Below are 23,323 nucleotides of genomic sequence, written 5' to 3'. Positions count from 1 at the left end.
GGGCAGAGACTGCATCTTCAGGGGCAGGAACACTTCACAGGTTCTTCATTATTATCTGTGTAAGTTGTTCCTTGATAAAACACCCAATTATCATTTACTTTGTGTCTTGTGAACACATTAACACCCCACCTTCACAGGAAACATTTTTTTCTTGAAACTAAAGTATGAAGTCTTACCAAATTATTTACATGAATTGGGTTTTCTCTTCCATGAGTTCTTCCCTATTACCTGATATCAAGATGACAAAAAAAATTTTAAAATGTGTACAGGGTTAGAAATATGGATGAGCAAATTGTGACAAGTTCATTGCCAGGACCTAGGTCAGGTTTTTGGGAACTTTCTGTACTTTCTGCTACAGGAGTACTCAAGGATCTACCCTTCTTGGGAACAGGCATGAACAGTCACAAAACCACACACTGACATCACACTATTAAAAGTAAATAAAATCTCTAATCAAACAGATTTTCCAAATGAATACTTTCTATTGAAGCAGTCATTCCTGTAATCCAGGTGGTAAGACATTTAAAGTTTTCACAGTTTTCCTTCATCATGATTTGGCACATGTAACAGAAGCAAGAATGAAGGATTAAATTTAGAGAAATCAATAGATATGAATGATGTTTTATGTAATTAAAGTGTGAAATCAAAAGTCCTATGAATTATAAATGGATTCATAGGACTTTTGTCCACATGAGTTTGTATGTGCAAACAAAATAGACATCATAATGGTTGAGCCGATTGTTGACACTTTTCAGATTTTTTTCTCTCCAGAATATTATTTAACTAATTGAGTATAGGCTGAAGATCTTACCAAACCTTTATAGTAAGATTCCCTTCAGTATGAATCTTCTCACCCCCTCAATGAATATTGTGATATGTAAATTGTACATTACCACACACTAACATTTATAGAGTTTCTCTACAGAATGATATTTTTTATGCTCTTAAAGATGGGTGATATAGACAAAGGTTTACCATGTTGATTATATATACAGTGTTTCTCTCAAGTAAGTGTTCTTTTATGTTTTTAAGCTCACCATAATATGCAAAAGCTTTACCACACTGATTATATTCATAGGGTTTCTCGCCAGTATGTGTTATTTTATGACTTACAAGACTGCTATGTTGTGAACAAGCTTTACCACATTGATTACACTCATAGGGTTTCTCTCCCATATGTGTTCTTTGATGTATTCACAAATTACTTTGCTGTGAAAATGCTTTACCACATTGATTACATATATAGGGTCTTTCTCCAGTATGCATCCTTTGATGTAATTGAAGAGGGCTCAGCCTTGAAAACGTTAACCACATTGATTGCAGTTGTAGGGTTTCTCTCCAGTATGTGTTCTTTTATGCACTTGAAGCTAACCCTGTCTTGCAAAAGCTTTACCTCATTGATTAAATTCATAGGGCTTCTCTCCAGTATGTTTACTTATATGTCTTTTAAGATTACCATTACTTGAAAATGCTTTACCACATTGATTACATTCATGGGTTTTCTCTCCAGCATGTGTTCTTTTATGGAGGGAGACAACAATGACATGCAAAGACTTCACCATATTGAACAGCTTCATATGGTTTCTCTCCAGTATGAATTTTTCCATGCATTTGAAGATGCCTGTAACACACAAAGTTTTTAACATATTGAGAATATTCACAGGGTTTCTCTACTGTATGCCTTCTTTCATTCCTGCAAAGATAATTGGCACATGTAAAAGCTTTACCAAATTCTTTATACTGATGAAACTCAGTCTCTGTATAAATAAATTTTATAATTTTGCCTAATTGTAAAGAGGAATAAGATCTTAAGTTTTACATGTATGATGCTTCATGTTGGGTTGTTTTGTGTCTTTTTTTCTTTTTTCTTTTTGTTTTTTTATTTGAATTAGAAACAAGATTGTTTTATATGTCACTCCCAGTTCCCTCTGCTTCCCCTCCTCCCATACCAACTCCCCAACTAAAACCCTACCTATCCCATACCCTTTCTGCTCCCCAGGGAGGGTGAGGCCTTCCAAAGGGGGTCTTCAGAGTCTGTCATAGCCTTTGGGATAGGGCCTAGGCCCACCCCCATGTGTCTTGGCTCAGGGAGTATCCCTTTATGTGGAATGGGCTCTCAAAGTCCACACCTATGCTAAGGATAAGTACTGATCTACTACAGGAGGTCCCAAAGATTTCCAAGGTTTCCTCACTGACACCCATGTTCTTGGGTTCTGCATCAATCCCATGCTGTTTTCCCGGCTATCAGTCTGGGGACCAAGAGGTTCCCGATGTTCAGGTCAGCTGTTTCTGTGGGTTTCACCATCCTGGTCTTGACCCCTTTGCTCATCACTCGTCCTTCTCTGCAACTGGATTCCAGTTCAGTTCAGTGATTAGTTGCAGGTGTCTGCTTCTACTTCCACCAGCTGCATGTAGCTTTAGGTGCCTTGGAACTCTATGTAGACCCGGCTGTACTTGAATTCACAGATGTTTACCTGTGTCTGCTCTGCAGTGCTTGGATACAAGCAAGCTCCACCACACCTGGCCTATCATGCTTTCTTACCAAGGCTGTGAGATCACTGGTATTACACTTATGTGCTTTTTAGGTGATGGAAAAATCAAGTCATCTGGGATTTGCTCTGCACATCATCATATTGGCTGTGTCATTTTCAAGATTATTATGGATTTTTGGAAGTCAAGATTCTCCAAATTGCAATTTCTAAGAAAACCCTTATGTATATCTCTAGGGATGGACTGTCTGCTGCAGCCAAGGTTTCTCTTTTGAGGGCCACAGCTACAGACAGTAGCTAAGTGGATTTTCTTGGGCAAACTGAGGCTCCTCATTTTGGCAGAAAAAATCTAATCTTTTCTTTCTCCTTCTGGGATCTTCTTGCTACAGTGCTGCAGGAGACTTCATGGCCACTGTCTTACAGACAGCAACCCCCAAACAAATAAGAAAAATGCACTAAATCTTCATACAAGCTCCCTTGGTATCAGTAGGCTTTGTTTGTGGCTAGCTGCTTTCCCCTACTCCCCTGCCTTCTGGGTATTATGGCTTTCTTACAAGATTGTCCAGATGTCAGACATTGGCTTGGGTCAGAGAGAAACAGCAGCATCAAGGGGTGGGCAGGGTGGTGGTGATGGTAGTCTCTGGCCTGATTTGGCATCAGACTGAGTTAGGATTAGAGTTCTGGCTCAGCTCAATAGAGTTCTCTCTTTTTGAGAAAACATCCAGGTTGTAATAAATTACTATTTTACTGAATCTCACTTTAAGCATATACATTCTTCACAGAGACAAGGGGGAAATCTGTTGTTAAATAAACACCATCCTAATTAGACCCCCCATCCCATTATCACAAAGTTTACTTTTCTTGCTGAATGAATATTTAAACAGACATTCAATGAGCAAGTGTAGAGATAATTGCATTATGAGGTAAGTTTGAACTTCAATGATTGTTTTCTTCTTGTTTTTCTTCATGTTCCAGCCTTACATAAGAGGAGAAACTGAATCCAGCACATCTCTTGCTTGGTTTCGGGTAAGTTAGACTATGTGTAGGACCGTTGGGAAGCATCCGTTATTAATCACTGGCCAAAATCACACCCTCTGGAAGTGTGAACTGGGAAGGCTACCTTTATTGCTTGAGTACTTACCTCATACTTTATGAATGACTGGGCACACTAATCACTTTTAATATTTCACATCCTATCCTCACTGACTTCTTTTTTTAAATTTTTTTAAAATTTAAATTAGAAACAATCTTATTTTACATATCAATCCCAGTTTGCTTTCCCTCCCATACCCTCTCTGACTCTCCATTCTATCCCCTTTCTGCTCCCCAGGGAGGATGAGGCCTTCCATGGGGATCTTCAAAGTCTGTCATATTATTTGGGGCAGGGCCTAGGCCCTCCCCTGTGTGTCTAGGCTGAGAGAGTATCCCTCCATGTGGAGTGGGCTCCTAAAGTCCATTCATGTACTAGGGATAAATACGGTTCTCCTACCAGAGGTCCCAAAGACTCCCCAGGCCTCCTAACTAACACCCAATTTCAGGGGGCCTGGTTGGGTCCTATGCTGCTTTCCCAGTTGTCAGACTAGTGTCCCTGAGCTCCCACTTGCTCAGGTCAGCTGTTGCTGTGGTTTTCCCCAGCCTGGTCTTGACTACTTTGCTCATCACTCCCCCCTCTCTGTAACTGGATCCTCACTGATTTCTATACTACTTAGTCTGTATTGGTTTCATTGCTGTGACAAAGAGGATATATTTTGATTTTGAGTTTAAAGAGGGGATATAGGTCAACATGGTGTCAAGGCACGGAGGTGGTATAAGGTGGCTAGTCTCATTGCTTCCCTAGTCAAGATGCAGAGAAAGATTAATGCTGATTCTTAGCTTATCCCTCTGTCCACTCCAGAATCCATGTCTGTGGGAGAGTGCCACCCATACTGAGGGGGCCTTTTCATCTTTAGTCAGGGCTTTCAGGAAACACTGTTACAGACACTCCAGAGTTTTGTCTGCTAGGTGTTTTGTGTCTTTTTTAAAGACACCTGTGATAAATACTAGGAGCCTTTATTTCATGGCCCACACATGTCATGCTTTTTTTGTTTGTTTGTTTTGTTTTTTCTCCTATTATTATTATTATTATTATTATTATTATTATTATTAATTCAAGTTAGGGAATAGGCTTGTTTCATGTGTAATTCCACTCTCCCTCTCCCTCCCCTCACCCCCATTCCTTCTGCCCCACCTCCAACCTACCCCCCACCCCATCCACCCACCACTCCCCAGGCAGGGTAGGGCCCCAACCGGGGCTCCACCAAGTCCACCAAATCTTCCTGTGCTGGGCCAAGGCCCCTCCCCATGTGTCCAGAGACAGAGCGCATCCCTTCAAGTGGGATGGGCTGTCGAAGTCACACACACACCAGGGCAAAACGCCAGTCCACCTCTGGAGGCTCCCAGGAGTGCAGGGGCCTCCCCATTGGCATCCATGATCAGGGGGCTGGATTAGTCCCGTACTGGCCTCCCAAAGAGAGTCTGGGGTCGATATGCTTTCCCTTTTTCAGGCCAACTGTTTCTGTGGGTTTCTCCAACCTGGTACAGACCCCTTCGTTCTTCATTCCTCCCTCTCTTCAACTAGGTTCCAGATTTCAGCTCAGTGTATTTCTGTGGATGTCTGTCTCTGCTTCCATCAGCCACTGGATGAGGACTCTAGGATAGCATAGAGAGTAGTCATCAATCTCATTCTAGGGGAAGGGCTTCTAGGCCATCCTCTCCTCCACTACCCGGACTGTCAGATCGTGTCATCCTTGTAGGTCTCTGGAGATCTTCCTAGTTCCAGATCTCTTCTCAGACCTATAGTGGCTCCCTCTGATATGGTATCTCTCATCCTGCTCTCTCTCCTCTATTCTTTCCCCAACTCAATATATCTGATCCTCCATTTCTTCTCCTCTACTCTTCTTCTTGTGCTCTTATTGTGGCAGCACCCACTCCCCTACCCTCATGCTCTCAATTAGCTCAGGAGTTCATGCCACTTCCCATTCCTGGGGTCCATTTATCCCTTAGAGTCATTCATGATTTCTAGTTTCTTTGGGGAAGAGGATTATAGGCTGGTAAACCTTTGCTCTATGTCTAAAAATCATATATGAGTGAGTACATACCATGTTTGTCTTTTTGTGATTGGGTTACCTCACTCAGGATGGTTTCTTCTAGTTCCATCCATTTGCCTGCGAATTTCAAGATTCCATTGCATTTTTCTGCTGAGTAGTACTCCATTGTATAAATGTACCACATTTTCTCTTTCCATTCTTCAGTTGAGGGGCATCTAGGTTGCTTCCAGGTTCTGGCTATTACAAACAATGCTGCTATGAACATGATTGAACATATGTCCTTGTTGTATGGACATGCAGTATTTGGGTATATACCCAAGAGAGGAATGGCTGGATCTTGAGGTAGATTGATTCCCATTTTTCTGAGCAACTGTCATACTGATTTCAAAGTGGTCTTACAAGTTCACACTCCCAACAGCAATGGCGGAGTGTTCCTTCTCCGCATTGTCTCCAGCATAGGTTGTCATTGGTATTTTTGATTTTAGCCATTCTGACAGGTGTGAGGTCGTATCTTAGAGTTGTTTTGAGTTGCATCTCTCTGATGGCCAAGGATTTTGAGCACTTTCTTAAGTGTCTTTCAGCCATTTCAGATTCCTCTGTTGAAAAATCTCTGTTTAGTTCTGCGCCACACTTTTTAATTTCATTGTATGGTGTTTTGGTGACTAGCTTCTTGAGCTCCTTGTATATTTTGGAAATCAGTCCTCTGTCAGATGTGGGGCTGGTGAAGATCTTTTCCCATTCTGTGGGTGGTCGTTTTGTCTTACTGCCTGTGTCCTTTGCCTTACAGAAGCTTCTCAGTTTCAGGAGGTCCCATTTATTGATTGCAGACCTCAGTGTCTGTGCTTCTGGCGTGATGTTCAGGAATCGTTCTGTGCCAATTTGTTCAAGGGTTATTCCCACTTTCTCTTCTAGAAGATTCAGTGTGTCTGGATTTATGAAGAGATCTTTGATCCATTTGCACTTAAGTTTCATGCATGGTGAAAGGTATGGATCAATCTGCAATTTTCTGCCTGTCCAAATCCAATTGTACCAGCACCATTTGGTGAAGATGCTATCTTTTTTCCATTGTATGGATTTAGCACCTTTGTCAAAAATAAGGTGTTCGTAGGTGCGTGGGTTAATATCTGGGTCTTCAATTCGATTCCATTGGTCTATCTGTCTATTCTTGTGCCAATACCAAGCTGTTTTCAGAACTATGGCTCTATAGTAGAGCTTGAAGTCAGGGATGGTGATGCCTCCAGAAGATCTTTTATTGTAAAGAGTTGTTTTGGCTATCCTGGGTTTTTTATTTTTCCATATAAAGTTGAGTATTGTTCTTTCAATGTCTGTGAAAAACTGTGTTGAGATTTTGATGGGGATTGCTTTGAATCTGTAGATTGATTTTGGTAGGATTGCCATTTTTACTATGTTGATTCTACCTATCCAAGAGCATGGGAGATCTTTCCACTTTCTGGTATCTTCTTTAATTTCTTTCTTTAAAGTCTCAAAGTTCTTATTGTACAGGTCTTTCACTTTTTTGGTTAGTGTTACCCCCAGATATTTTATGTTGCTTGTGGATATTGTGAAAGGTGATGTTTCCATGATTTCTTTCTCATTGAGTTTATCATCTGTATACAGTAGGGCTACAGATTTTTTTGAGTTAATTTTGTATCCTGCTACCTTGCTGAAGGTGTTTATCAGCTGTAGGAGTTTCCTGGTAGAGTTTTTCGGGTCACTTATGTATACTATCATGCCATCTGCAAATAGTGAAAGTTTGACCTCGTCCTTTTCAATTTGTATCCCTTTGATCCCTGTTCTTGTCTTAATGCTCTAGCTAGAACTTCAAGTACAATATTGAAGAGGTATGGAGAGAGTGGACAGCCTTGTCTTGTTCCTGATTTTAGTGGAATCACTTTGAGTTTCTCTCCAATTAGTTTGATGTTGGCTATTGGTTTGGTGTATATCGCGTTTATCATGTTTAGATATGTTCCTGTTTTTCCTGTTCTCTCCAAGATCTTTATCATGAAGAGATGTTGGATTTTTTCAAAGGCTTTTTCAGCATCTAGTGAGATGATCATGTGGTTTTTCTTTTTCAGTTTGTTTATATGGTGGATTACATTGATGGTTTTTCGTATGTTGAACCATCCTTGCATCCCTGGGATGAAGCCTACTTGATCGTGGTGGATGATTTTTCAGATATGTTCTTGGATTCGATTAGCCAATATTTTGTTGAGTATTTTAGCATCAATGTTCATGAGGGATATCGGTCTGTAATTCTCTTTCTTAGTCTTATCTTTGTGTGATTTGGGTATCAAAGTGATTGTAGCCTCGTATAGAGTTTGCCAATATCCCACCTGCTTCTATTGTGTGGAACAGTTTGAGAAGTACTGGAATTAGCTCTCATTTGAATTTCTGGTAGAATTCTGCAGTGAAGCCATTTGGCCCTGGGCATTTTTTGGTTGGGAGGCTTTTGATGACTGCTTCTATTTCATTAGGGGTTATGGGTCGACTTAAACTGTTTATCTGATCTTGATTTAATTTTGGTAAGTGATATTTATCCAGGAAACTGTCCATTTCCATTAGATTTTCGAATTTTGTGGAGTACAGATTTTCAAAGTATGACCTAAAGATTCTCTGGATTTCCACAGTGTCCATTGTTATATCCCCCCTTTCGTTTCTAATTTTGTTAATTAGCGTGCTCTCTCTCTGCCTTTTGGTTAGTTTGGCTAGTGGTTTGTCTATCTTGTTGATCTTCTCAAAGAACTAACTCTTTGTTTCATTGATTCTTTGTAATGTTTTCCTAGTTTCTACTTTATTGATTTCAGCTCTCAGGTTGATTATTTCCTGGTGTCTACTCCTCCTTGATGAGTTTGCTTCTTTTTGCTCTAAATCTTTCAGTTGTTCTGTCAGTTCTCTAATGTGACTTTTCTCTAGTTTCTTCATGTGGGCTCTTAGTGCTATGAACTTCCCTCTTAACACTTCTTTCAGAGTGTCCCATAAGTTTGGGTATGTTGTGTCTGCATTCTCATTAGATTCTAGGAAGTCTTTAATTTGTTTTTTTTATTTCTTTCTCAACCCAGGAATGGTGCAATTGGGTGTTATTCATTTTCCAAAAGTTTGCAGGTTTTCTGCCATTTGTATTGTTGCTGAATTCTAGCTTTAATGTATGGTGGTCTGATAAGATACAAGGGGTTATTTCAATTCTTTTGTAACTATGGAGGTTTGCTTCGTTGCCTACTATGTGGTCAATTTTAGAGAAGGTGCCATGTGGTGCTGAGAAGAAGGTATATTCTTTTGAGTTCGGATGGAATGCTCTATAGTTATCCGTTAACACCATTTGGGTCATAACTTCGTTCAGGTCCTTTTTTTTGTTAAGTTTTTGTCTGGTGGACCTGTCTAGTGGCATAATGGGGGTGTTGAAGTCTCCTACTATAAGTGTGTGTAGTTTTATGTGTGGTTTGAGCTTTAGTAATGTTTCTTTCACAAATGTGGGTGCCTTCGTATTTGGAGCATAGATGTTCAGGATTGAGATTTCATCTTGATGGACTTTTCCTGTGATGAGTATGAAATGCCCTTCTTCATCTCTTTTGATTGATTTTAGTTTAAAGTCCAATTTGTTAGATATTAGGATTGCTACACCAGCTTGTTTCTTGAGCCCATTTGATTGGAAAATCCTTTCCCATCCTTTTACTCTGAGGTATCCCCTGTCTTTGAAATTGAGGTGCGTTTCTTGTAAACAGCAGAAGGATGGATTCTGTTTTCATATCCATTTTGTTAGCCTATATCTTTTTATGGGTAAGTTAAGACCATTGACATTTAGGGATATTAATGTCCATTGTTTGTTGGTTCTTGTTTGTTTTGGATTTATTTTTGGTGGTGTCTTTGTGTGTGGGTTTTGCTCTCCTGCTTCTTTTTGTGTTTGGCAAAATTAGATTATCTATTGCCTGTGTTTTTGTGCATGTAGTTATGTTCCTTGGGTTGGAGTTTCCCTTCCAGAACCTTCTGTAGTGCTGGATTTGTGGATATGTATTGTTTAAATCTGTTTTTGTCATGGAATATCTTGTTTTCTCCATCTATAATGATTGAAAGTTTTGTTGGGTACAGTAGGCTGGGTTGACATCCATGCTCCCTTAGTGCTTGTTGGGTATCTATCCAAGACCTTCTGGCTTTAATAGTTTCCATTGAGAAGTCGGGTGTGATTCTAATTGGTTTGCCTTTATATGTTACTTGGACTTTTTCCTTTGCTGCTCTTAATATTTTCTCTTTATTTTGTAGATTTGGTGTTTTGATTATTATGTGTTGGGGGGACTTCTTTTTGTGGTCCAGTCTGTTTGGCGTCCTGTAAGCTTCTTGTACTTTCATAGGCATTTCTGTAGGTTGGGGAAGTTTTCTTCTATGATTTTGTTGAATATGCTTTCTGTACCTTTGAGCAGTGTTTCTTCACGTTCTTCTACACCTATTTTTCTTAGGTTTGGTCTTTTCACGGTCTCCCATATTTCCTGGATATTTTGTGTTAGGGATTTGTTGGGCTTGAGGTTTTCTTTGGTTGATGAATGTATATCCTCTAGCGAGTCTTCAATAGCTGAGATTCTGTCTTCTGTCTCTTGGATTCTATTAGTTATACTCACCTCTTTAGTTCCTGATCATTTATCCAGTCTTTCCATTTCCAGCATCGCCTCATTCTGTGTTTTCTTTATTTTGTCTAATTCAGCTTTCATGCTTTGAACTGTTTCAAGAGCTTCCTTCATTGCTTGATTGTTTTATCTTTGGTTTCTTTAGCTTCTTTAAGAGATTTGTTTATTTCTTGAATTTTTTGGTTTGTCTTTTCCTCCATTTCGTGTAATTTTTTGCTTGCTTTTTCTTCTATTTCTTTAAAGGATTTTCTTGTTTCCTCTTTGAAGGTCTCTATCATCTTGCTGAGATAATTTTTGAGGTCCATCTCTTCTTCATGCACTATTTTGGGCTTTTCAGGTGTTGCTGGAGTGGAGTCCCTAGATTCTGGTGGTGTCATATTGGTCTTTCTGTTGTTGAGCGAGTTCTTATTCTGTCTTCTTCCCATATCTTTTTCCAGTGAGTGCAGGTGGGGTCTCTCTATCTCCTCTTTTTACGCTGTAGTGTCTGTGGGCCAGAAATTCAATGTCCAAAGCTCTGGATGGTCTTGCCTCTCCTCGTAGTCTCCTCACTCACCTGTTGGATCGGTCGCCGGGAACGGAAGGAAGAGTGGCCTGTACCCAGATTCAGGGAGCTCCTCCTTGCCTGGGTGTGTCTGTTTCAAGCAGGGACAATCCTGGAGGGATCTGGTCTGTGATGAGTCGGTGGAAAGGGCCACATGTCATGTTTTCAATGTGAGATTTCTCACATATTTGAAGAGAACTGGAGGAACTCAGAGCTTAGCTATACTTACTGCATTCAAAAGGTTTTCCATATTATGAGTCATACTACAGTCTCAGAATGTATCAGGACAACTGAAAGTAGTCCTACATTCTAAAACTTATAGGGCTTTTCTGCAGTGTGAGTTTTTTTTTTACTTCTTTTCAATGAAGTTGGAAAAGCAATTAATTGTAAACTTGTATCACATTCAGCAAATCTACTCAAAGTGGAGACTGCTAAATATTGTTTATATCTTCTAATTGTAGTGAGAGTGTCAGAGATGTACATTGCCTCTTTCCATATTCTATGCTCACACGGCTTGTATTTACAGTGACATATTATATTCCTTTTTTTTCTTGTTTTTTTGAGATAGGTTTCTCTGTGTAGTTATGGATCCTATCCTGGAACCTTTAGACCAGGCTAGCCTACTTACAAGATCTGCCTGCCTCTACCTATCAAGTGCTGAGATAAAGGTGTGCACCACCACCATGCAGTTGTTGATGATATTTGTATTAAAGGAAGAATAACTAATAAAAGTTTTCCATATTGCATTCACACAGTTTTACTTTCTTTTCCTCACACATGTGTGGTATAGGGATTAAAGTTTCTCCACGACAATATTCTTGACTCTCATAAACTGATGCTTTCAATATACTTAGCAAAGTCACAAATAAATGAGGAATGACAGCTTCACTATAGATACTTTTATTACAAGGTCTTGGACATATATGTATCATCTAATCCACATGTATACCACTTAAAATATCTGAATGGAATGAAACTAAGTGGATTGACATTTCTACAGCATAGCTCTCATAGGGTTATATTGCAAATGGAGGTATCTGTTAAGGTATTGTTTCCTTGTCTTCTTTTTCAGAAGACATGCCTTGCAAACACTGAATAGCTACATGATATTGGAATACATGGGTTTTTGAGAAAATAAGACTCATCAATATACTTTTTAGGGAGGGTTGAGACAGGGTTTCTCTTTGGCTTTAGAGGCTGTCCTGGAACATGCTCTGTACAACAGGCTGGTCTTGAACTCACAGAGATCTGGCTGCCTCTGCCTTCCAAGTGATGGAATTAAAGTGGTGCATCACCACTACACAGCCAAGAACCATCAATACACTTTAATTGTGCTTATTTAAACTGTTGTTTTTCTTTAAAATTTCCAGGACACATTAAAATTTCTTCAGAGGCAAATTTGTATGAACATTTAAATGAAAATTGCCTTCTATTTGTTCTAGAACTTTGAGAATGTTCTTCAATATTATGGTCTTCCCACCTGTAGCCTAAAATACAATACCAGGAAATATATGATATATTAATGGAAAGGTATAAAATTATGTAATATCTTCAATGAACTTTAGAAATATGACTTGTTCACATAATTATCCATTTTCTCAATTGAAATTACAGAAGAATCTCAATAACCAAGAAAAAGTCTTTCCCTTATTTTAAATCATGAAGGGAAATTCACTCTTACCTATAGTAATGAGGTTCCTGTAGGTCTCCAGCATCACATCTTTGTGGAGACTTTTCTGAGAAGGATCCAGCAAATCCCACTCTTCCTGAGTGAAGTTGATGTGCACATCATCATAGGTCACTGCATCCTAAAATGACCCAGACATGTGTGAGACAGGAAGTGTGATACGTTGCAAGTGTATGCTTCTTTGACAATATAGTCATAAAATGCTGGTGTTTGCCACACTTATTTCATGACATGCACATTATAACGTATTCACCCAGTCACTTGAGAAGGAAACTCAATAGGAGGTTCACATGCACCAATTCTTGGCCCTTTAAATAGCATACAACCTTGAGAAAGAAATCTCAATGATGGGGGAGGAGTGATGGGGGGAGGGGTGGGAGAGGGAGAAGGGAGAAGGGATTTACATGTGAAAAAAGCTTGTTCCCTAACTTGAACTAATAAATAAATTTAAAAAAAGAGCTACTAAAAAAAAATCCCAATGAATAGACATAAAGGGAGAGACAAGCTGTCAGAGCAACACTACTGAGAACACATCAGAGAAATTGTATGATAGGGCCAGCCTATCAAAAAATACCCCAGATCCTGGTACCAATGTCTGTCTTTGTTAGTTTTTTTTTCCCCCGTGAAGAGACACTATGAACTAAGGCAGCTCTTACAAAAATTTCATTTAGACATCTCCCTTAAAATTTCAGAGTTTCAGTTAATCATCATCTTGTCACGGGTCATGGCACTATGCAGGCAGATGTGGTGATGAAGTTTAGAGTCCTGAAATCTTGACTCAGAGGCAGCAGGAATTTGATTGACACACTGGGCAGCATCACCAGTATAAGAAACCTCAATGCCTGAACCCACAGGGACATACTTCCTCTAACAAAGGATAGTCCATCACAGCAAAGCCACACCTCCTACTACTGTCACTAAGGAAAAAGATTTTTGTAGCAGCATCAAACTTCTCCTGTGTTTGTGTCTGTCTGTCATGACGAATCCATCCCTACATGAGTACCAAGACCCTGATTCTCTCCCAGTGTGGTTTTCTCCCTGAGTAGTCTATGGAAAATTTTGAAGTTTATCCCACTTTTTTTGGTATCTAGAGTTGGTTTGGGAGAGAGGTTTTCCATGTTTGTACAAATGACATACCAGAGAAGAGGGTGTCAGATATACCAGATCTTGAGAAGCAGGTAGGTATGAGCCTCCAGATTTGGGTGGCAGGATCTGAACTGAGGTCATCCCCAAGAAGAATGTGTCCTGAGACACCCATAGTCCTTTTTAGTTGAAACAGTAAAAGTCTTTCACATATTAAAAACAACAAGAAGAAAAGAGTCTACATTAATGAAGAAGTAAATGATTAATTTTAGGAACTTGATACCCCAATATTAAGATACCATGTAAGCAAAATTTGCCACATGAACTGAATCCAAACAAAATTCTCAACAACTTATGACAGAATATCTGATTCCAAAGCTATATGAAAATTGGAAACAGAATTCTCAAGAGGATTACAAAAATAGTATACACATTAACACAAAGTGACTTCTATACATAAACAAATCTACAGTAATCAAGGTGTACAATATTTGGGAAAGAATAAAGTTGATGGAGAGAAAGAGACAGGAACAATGGCAGGAAAATACAATCAACTTTTCATCAAAAGACCAAAGGAAAACCAGGTAAACTGAGATCATGTCCAATGTTACCAAGTTACCCTTAATTGTATGTGTTTAGAAACTAAATAAACAGACTTCACAACTACCACAAAATTAACTCAAAAGGACCCCTAAACTCTTCTGCTTCTAACCCTCCAGTCCTCAATATTTTTCCAAAGAGAGATTCCCTATGATCTAGAGCTCTGTCTACAAATGTGGGTAAACTCTTGCTATCTCTCTGAAACTCTCATGTCCCCTTGTGGTTTGTGGCAAACCAAGCTCCATTTCTGCCCACAAAGAAAATAATGTAGAAGAATAATTCAACATCTTCTTCTTGCCACATGTATCATGACACAAAATGTGGAATCTGCCCTATCCACACAGCCAACACCATGAACAACTGAGAAACTTCTGCAGATCAGAAATTCCTCTTGTTCTCTAGAACTGAACTTTCCTAAATCCCATCATTGTAGCTGGTGGTAGCAGAAAGTTAAAAGGATTCTTATGTATTGCTGAAGGATGAACCCCATAACTTCCTTCTACCAGTTTCTAAACTGTGTAACACATGTAAGACAAACCTGAAAGTGGAATGCAGTTTTCATAAATTCCAGAAGCCTCAATTTCAGTTTTATAATGTATGGTTCCACCCCACATTCAAAGCAACCTGTAATACACTCTGTACACTGATATTATAAGTATCACACCCAGGGTTGCATACCTCTCTCTCTCTTCCCAGGAAACCTAAACTCAGGGAGGCTCAGATGACAGGGATCACTACCCAGGTCAGTGCATGGCTCATAGTCCCTCCCAATCCCAGCAGCAATGACAGCTAGACAGAACTGCTGCTCCTGCTCTGAAGCCTCCACACTTACCTTGCTGTGACTGTGGTCTTCATTACATCTCCTACGAAATATCCAGCAGAGAATCCTGGAAGGAAAAAGGTTAGATAACTCTAACTTGTCCTCCTGAGTCCTAAGCCTTCCCACAGTGCCTCCTTAAATGGGTCCACACAGTTGAACCACAGAACATCAGCAGCTCCCCTCTTGAGTATGTAGAGATCAAATAAATCAGACGCCATAGGCATTCCTTGCTCTGTCCTTCCATCCCAATATACAGGGCCCAAGTCTGGAAAGTTTGTGTCTTAGTAGACATCCTCCCAGTCTCCCAGAGCACTTCCTGTTCTTCCAAGGAACAGGGTATTTTGGTGCCCATACCACTACACACACATTATCTAGGGAAGCCATCCCTTTGCTAAGTTCTTGGAAGTCCTTCAGCCATACATATGTTACATTCACACTCAATAATCTATTCTTTCTACTCTGGTCGGAAGCCAGAAACCTTTCTCCATATGCAAATACTTTTCTTGTGACTGCAAAGGACAGTCAACTACATGACCCAAATGAATGATTTTAAAACTCTGAGGTCACACAGTCACTTAATTTAAGAAGGGGTAATCAAGAGGAAGGCGAGGTCATTGCCCTGGAAAGCAACAACCTGGGATCAAGGCCACCTGTGTCAGCATGACTTTTCTTAGAAATCATTTTCTAAAAGGATAGAAGGGCAGCTGTTGTAGAATATGCCTTTTCCCATGAGAAATAACTCCACAGACTTAAGAGATTAATGAAGAATAATCTGTGTATTGATAGCATGCATCCATCTCTGGCTAATGCTCAAAGAGGAGAGAGCGTAAAATATATTTTTTGTTTTTTTGAGATAGTGTTTCTCTGTGCAAAGTCCTGGTTTTACTGGAACTATCTCTGTAGATCAGGCTGTCCAAAAACTAACAGCAATCTGCCAGCGTTTGACTCCTGAGTGCTGGGATTAAAGGCATGCACCACCTCTGCCTAGCTCCTAAAACAGGATTTGCATTCCACATGTGCTGTCATCTTTAAGTTCTTTTAGGTTCAGACTACAGCTTGCACTTTGAAAATTTTAAATAGTAACAGAACACTACAAGTTGGGCCAGTTAAGCAAATGAAAACTTCAATACATAAGATATTACCATAATTATTTTATAGTACAAGAGTAACATGAAACAGCAGGTCATACTTTACTGACAGTTCCTGAGGTAGAGGTGCCAGAAGATGAGAAAAACAGGAAAGGCAGTATAGAATAAAGAAAAAAAAGCTGGGGAAGGAAAGCCTTGCTAAATCTATGTCTTATTCTAAGTAAGCTTTTTAAGAGGAATAGCTTCTTTTTTACTACATCCAGGTGGAAACGCAGGGGAATAGCAGACTTCTAGGAAGTGAACAGAAATTTTCATACAATGAGACAAACTCAGAAGACTACTCAATCAATGCAGCACAAGGGGAACAGACGGTTTCCCACAAACATTACTGACCAAGCCCATAGTGGCCTTGTGACCAATAACAATAGCTCCAGGTAGTGGGAAGAAGTTTGTTCTCCAAATATGAAGCCTACTCTCCAGAAAGGCTTTGTTCCAGAACATAACCATCTCCTCTAGGTATTTACTGATTTTAGACAAGGCTCTATGTTTCGTTGTCAATACACCAGGTGCTTAGGGGAAGCTCCCAAGGCGTAGGCCCCAGGATGTCACTAGCTATCCCAAGAATGTTCCCCCTCCAGCTTGAGGCCTAAATGACAGCCTTGAATGACCAGGCAAATCCTTAACACAGCAGTGCTTTAATTTTCAAACAGTTGTAGCCTGGTGTCCTATTGCCCACCTGGCAGAACTCTGCTTTTCTCAAGAAGAAAACTGGAGCTTTATGGCACAGAATGCCTTAAGGTTGCTTTTGACCCTGTAATGCCTCCTTGAGCAGCTTGTTACAGGCCTGTGCTTTGATATAGGGATGGGCCAAAGGCTGGTTTTAAATTATGGATGGTTCCTCATAGTGTCCCATCCTAGAGCAAACTGGCTCCTAACCGTTGCCTGGCCTCTGCCTGCAGGCTGTTGGCACTGAAGTGGGTCACACGGGGAAGGAAAAAAAGGGAAAAAAAGAAAAATTATGGATGGTTCATTTGTAATTGTTTAGAGCTACAATCTAGACCATCCTAGTGAACACATGTGTATCCTATTACCCTAATTTCTTTTTTTTTTCAGAACATCTCTCTGCAGCTTTGGAGCCTATACCTACACTTGCTCTGTAGAGGATGCTGGCCTCAGTTTCACAGATCCACCTCCTGAGTGCTGGGATTAAAGGTGTGCATCACCAACACCCAGAAACATACTAATTTCTAACATTGGTTAGCATAAATTTAGCTTTGGGTGTTTTAGAAGCAGTCCTTCCTCAGCTAAGTTCCATGATTTCTATTAGTGATACTCCCTATATTATTGTGCCAATTACATGCAAACTATCACATTGCCACAATCAGTTCCTTTTTCATGATTGTGAATCAAGCAATTGATTTCCTACTGTTTTCCCCTTGCATTGAACTAAATTAACTCTTCTTGATACTCTTGTCTGAAGGCAGAAGCCATGATCCACATGAAAATCCGATTCTTGTGACTGCAATGGACAGTAAAATACATGAAAGTCACCTAATTTGAGAAGGCATAATCAAGAGAACATCGAGGTCATTTCCCTGGAAATCAACAGAGTGGGATCAAGACCACATGTGTCAACAAGAGAGAGTTTGCCTCAGAAACCTTTTTTGAAAAGACTGGAAGAGCAGGTGTTCTAGAATTAATATCTCTTTCCAATGAGAAGAAACTCTACATATTTAAGAGATGAAAAGTTGGAAATTCTCTGTAATGATACCATACTTCCACCTCTAGCTAATTCTCAAAGAGAAGAGAAGCTAAAACAGATTTTTTTTTGTTTTTTTAAGACAGGGTTTATCTATGCAACAGCAGAAGTTGTCCTGGAACTTGCTATGGAGACCAGGCTGGCCTCAACCTCACAGCAATCCCAAAGGCAGGGATTGAAGGTGTGCACCAGTTCAGTCTGGCTCCTAAAACAGACTTTGCATTAAATATATGCTGTCATCTTTAATTTATTTAGGGTCAGATTTATTTGAAAAATTTACACTTTGAAAAATAATGACAGGAAACTGCAAGTTGGGCCAGTTAGGCAAATGAAAGACTTCAACAGAAAAGATATTACCAAAATTATTTCACCGTACATGGGTAAAATGAGACAGAACATCATACTTTACCGACAAGTCCTGAGGTAGAGGTGACAGAAGATGAGAAAGACAGGAAGAGCAAAACAAAGAAAAGATAAAAGCTGGGGCAAGGAAGTCTTGCTAAATCTACGTCTGATTCTAAGTAAGCTTAAGAGGAATAGCTTCTTTTATACTACTTCCAGGGAAAATGGAGGGGAAGCAGAGACTTCTAGGAAGTCAGCAGAAATTATCATCCCATGTGACAAACTCAGGAGAAGGCTACTCAAACAATGCAGTACAAGGGGAACACAGGATATCCCAAGAACATTACTGATGAAGCTCACAGTGGCCTTGGAACCAATAACCACAGCTCCATGTGGTGGGAAGAGTTATATTCTCAGAATGTCTCCACAAAGGCCCTGGATCCAGACCATTACATTCTCTTCAAAACATCTTCCTAGTTTTAATGGTGGACATATATTTTATTCTTGATGATTCAGGGCCTGATGAAAAACTCCTAGGTCTAGGCCCCAGGCTATTACTACCTCTGCCAAGCATGTTCCTGGGTTTGAGAAAGAGACATGTTCCTTCTCCATGAGTGAGGACCTAAAGAGTAAGTTTTGCTTGCTCAGCTCAACCCACAACACAGCACTGTTTTCATTTTTAAACAGTCATCACCTCATCTCATCTTGCCCATCTGGCAGAACTATGATTTTCCTTATAAGAAAACTAGACGTTTTTGGTACACCATGTCCTAGTGTTCATAGTGAGCCAGTAATGCCCCCTTGTGAAGCTTGCAAATGCCCTGTTCTTTGATATGTGAATGGACCTAGGGGCCATTTTTAAATCAGGGGTTTCTCCTTTTTCATGGTTTGGAGCCATGAGTCTGGACAATCTTGGAGAATAAATGTGTATTATAGCACCCTTCCCTCCAGAAGTATTTAGTGGCACACACGTTTAATCCCAGCACTTGAGAGGCAGAGTCAGGCTGGTCTCTATGTTTGTGGCTAACCTTCTCTACAGAGCAAGTTTCAGGTCAGGCTCCAAAGCTATACAGTGAAATCTTGTCTCAGAATCCACAAATAAGTAAATATAAAATGCAGAAAAAGAATGCCATTTATACCATACACAAAATTAACTCCAAATGCATTATAAACCTAAATGTCAAATATGAAGTGCAGAAATTTGAGAAAATATGGGAGAAACAAAGCCTCTCCAAGTTTGACAAGTTGCCTTCCATATGTCCCAAAGCACACTGGTATTGACTACAAAGATGTTTCTACACAAAGATCCCTGATGAAAATGCTTTCCACGGATGCAGCCCACAGAGTGAAGTATTCATAGGCCAGCACATGAGTCTGGGAAGTTTTGCGGATCAAATGGGACCTCACAGAACACAATGTGGCAGCAGGTTCCCACCCAGCTTCCTGGATGGCCTGCCACACAATCTCCCATGCCTCCCCATTCTGTACTCCCCATCTTGGGATAGCATCCCCTCAATCACCATGCTGTGGCTTCTGCACTCATCCATGCTACCCCCACAATCCTCTACAGTATTACTCACAGCACAGAAGTAAATCCACTGGCACCTTTTCTGCTATAAAACCAAGCTTGCAGCATGGCTCCAGGAAGCATCCTGCAAGACTTTTGACTGACATGTTGGCCTGGTGTCCCTGATTGGCTAGTGAGGCTTGAGCAACAAGAGCACTTCCTTAAGGGTTAGGGTGTGCTTAAACACACAGCATGGGTGTCACTGGCCCGGGCTTCTACTCCAAACCTGGAATTTTTATAATGAAAAACTTAGAAATTAGCAAAGAAATATAGCCCAGAAACTAACCAAGGCAACTACTATGAGTTAGTGCCTGGAATTTACCGGACGCCAGCAATTACTCCCTTACAAGACCATAAGATAACTGGGTACCAAGAATTCCCAGATGGCCACCCTCACCCAAGGGGCTCATGAAGGAAACAGATTGCCCCACTGGCCAATGTGTCAATAATTAACAATTAAGGGTCCCTATGAAACAAAGAGATAGTTACCATTTGCTCAGGTAAGATTAGTTAGCACATCCTGAGGTCTGTGGGTTTTACAACTGGTGGGTCCAGAGGCCATCTGATTCCCAGCCCTCCACTCAAGACACAGGGCCTCCTAGGAACCCATGACTCTGATCAGGTACTCAATGGACAGAGTCGAGGCCCCTCCCTAAACTTGTGGGTTTTGCCTTTAAAAACACCTGTGCCTGGGGGACGGGGGATGCCCTCTAGCCTGCGTGCTGAGGAGGCCCCTTTGTACAAACATTCACCTTTCATTAAAGCCTCTTGCTGTTTGCATCAAGTTTCTGCCTCCTCATGGTGATTGGGGTGGCTGCGGTCCTGGTCTGAGATGGGGGGGGAGTCTTTCAATAAAAAGTGCTGAAATGTAAGTTTCGATATTACTCACCCCTGTGTACAGATCTGAAGCAACCTCTCCACAAAGGCTTTCTTCCAGACCACTATCAGCTCTTGCAAGCAAATTCCTGGTTTTAGAGGAGGCTTTCTGTTTTATTGTTAATATATCACGCCCTGAGGGAAAGCTGCCAAATCCTAGGCCCCAGGCTGTTACTAGCTATCACAAGACTCTTCCCCCTTCCTGACAGAGGGCCTAAATGAAAGCCTTAATTGATCAGGGAAGTCCTTAAGGCATTATTTTACATTTCAAATAGTTGTCTCCTGGTGTTCTATAGCCCACCTGGCAGAACTCTGCTTTTCTCAAGAAGAAAACTGGAACTTTTTGACACAACAGGCCATAAGGTTGCTGTGACCCTGTAATGCCACCTTGAGCAGCTTGTCACATGCCTGTCCTTTGATATGGAGATGGGCCTAGTGGCTGGTTGTAAATCAGGGGAAGCTCATTTGTAATGATTGGGAGCCAAATGTTTAGCAAATCCTGGTGAAGAAATTTATATCCTAGCATCCTAATTTTTAACAGGCCTTGTTAGCATATACTTATCTTTGGTTGTTTTAGAGGCAGTCCTCCCTCAGGTAATTTCTGCTTTGGGAGACTTTCTATCTCCTAAGCCTTGGTAAATGCTTTGTATTACAAATTATGCTCTTCAACATCACAGCTTATTATTGGTGTGCTACCCAACAAATGAGATGCCTTTTATAGCTTCCACAAAATTAGCAATAAACAGATATTACACCTAAAGATTAAATGCAAGAAGTTAACAAAGAAACTAGGTGTCTTCAGGTTTGGCAACCTGCTTTCCAGGGGTGCACCAAAAGGTTGTTGAAGTGGACTACCAAGATGATTCTACACACTGCTCCGTGTTCCCAATGCTCAGAACAGACTCATCCGACAAAGCAAAGTTATTCAGAAGCCTGCCTTTCTGGGTCAAGGGCATTTCAAGGACTGCATGGGACCCCACAAGACAGGGCATGTGGTTGCAGCTTCCCACCCAGACCGAGGGAGTTCCCACCACACTGCCTAGAGCACCTCATCCTCTGCCACTCCCCATCTGAGGACAGCAGCCCCACACTCACCATGTTGTAGTTTTCTTGTTTGACCCATCTCAAAGCATAGGACACAAAACCACTGGTTCCAGTTTCTCTTCAAAGCCAAGCCTGAAGCCAGTGGCCAAAAGGGGCCTGCCCTTGGATCTGGCAGTTCCCCTAGGGGCCTGATTGGCTAGTAATGTTTGAGTGACAAGAGTACCTCCCATAAGGTTACAGTTCGCTTAAAGACACAGTACAATGGTTCCTGACCCTACTTTCCACCCCAGAAAAAGACCTGTACTAATCAGCGGAGATATGCATTTCTACAGCAATTGCCCATGGCTCAAAAGCAGACACTGCTATCATTTTACACTCCGTAGGCATTGCCCCTTCTTCCTCCTGGACACAATGTGGCTAGCTATCTTGTAAAATCCACTACACTTACTATGTGTATGGAATGATTCTTTCTCAAAAAACTGGTAGGGTCCCAGAATATTTACTACTAAAGAGAGATTTAAGAATACAAAAGGAGATGTTTGTTATGTGGCTTTACACTGTGGTCAGGTGAATTGAAGGTACTTTTTACCTGGGTGTCACAGGAACTTGAGACAATTAGGAAAGAAAAGTAGAAACCAGATCACAAACAAGATAATAGGTCTTTCTCCCATTAGAAAGATGGGTAATTGCTCCATTGCTAGAGGAGTTTTATTCCTGGAATTCAGAGCAAACTCTTGGCAAATGCATAATAATAAAAGAGTAGTCTTTATAGATTGTTGAATATTTAGAGTGTTTGAGCTAGGAAGATTGTGTTTATAAACACTATTTGTCTCGATCCCTTACCAGGTTTTGACCTGGGAAGAATGACAAACTCAGTGAGTTGGTTTTGAGTATATAAGTTTTACTTCGCACTTATGTCAAAGTAACACACAAGCATACGCAAACAATCCTAAGAACCACAGACAACAGGCTCACAGCAGGGGGTACCTCTTCTGCAGCAGCCCTGCAGATTAGGGCTCCAGACTTGTGTTCCTCTTGATACAGGCTGTCTAGTCTGCTGAGGACCCAGTGTCATGGAATCGGGTTGAGAACGGGTGGCACTCAGCTTGATGGACTGGTTATTTCAGGTTACCGTAGGAGAGCTCCAGGACATAGAGTCATGGTACACTCTAAAGTTACCTGTTCTGAGCTGGTCCTTAAATAATTTGCCAAATCTTGCTAATCACACTTTGTCACACATTCTCATTCTTATCTACAATGGTTGGGTAGTGGGCCTATACTCCCTTTCTTTCAATCTTTTTTCAGCCAGCCTTTGCCTGCTGGGTTGTAACCTTTGTCTTAATCTCTCTCCAGCCAGGCTTTGCCTGCCTGGTTACAAGGCTCCTTACACAATTGTTGCCAGTGCAACTTCTTCAGTGAACAGTTTAAATAAAACAAAAATTAAAAATAACTAACTTCATTATTCAAGGTTCTCCACATGAACAGGACTGGTAGAATGATCTCTCCATGTATGTAGAAAGTAGATTCATTAGAATGTCTGACAGGCTCAGGCCCAACTTGTCCAACAATGGCTGTTGACCAATGAAAATTCAAGTCCAGTAGTTGTTTAGTTCATCAGCCTGGATGTCTCAACTGGTTTCATTACACACCAAAATTCCAAATGCATAGGCTGAAATGCTAGTAAAGAACTGAACTTGGTAGCAAGAGCTAGGGTAAGCATCCAAAGAG

General features: G+C 40.7%; 1 non-coding gene across 1 annotated transcript; it reads left to right on the top strand.

Moving 5' to 3' along the window:
* Positions 1-16,879: 16,879 nt before the first annotated feature.
* Positions 16,880-16,996, top strand: LOC113838980. The gene has a single exon (XR_003488768.1). It is a non-coding gene; the product is annotated as a small nucleolar RNA SNORA42/SNORA80 family (small nucleolar RNA).
* Positions 16,997-23,323: the final 6,327 nt, after the last annotated feature.

The sequence above is a fragment of the Cricetulus griseus genome, chromosome 9, assembly GCF_003668045.3.
Source record: "Cricetulus griseus strain 17A/GY chromosome 9, alternate assembly CriGri-PICRH-1.0, whole genome shotgun sequence".
Classification (NCBI taxonomy): Eukaryota; Metazoa; Chordata; class Mammalia; order Rodentia; family Cricetidae; genus Cricetulus; species Cricetulus griseus.
Note: the sequence above shows the minus strand (reverse complement) of the source record. Positions and strands in the feature narration are given on the sequence as shown.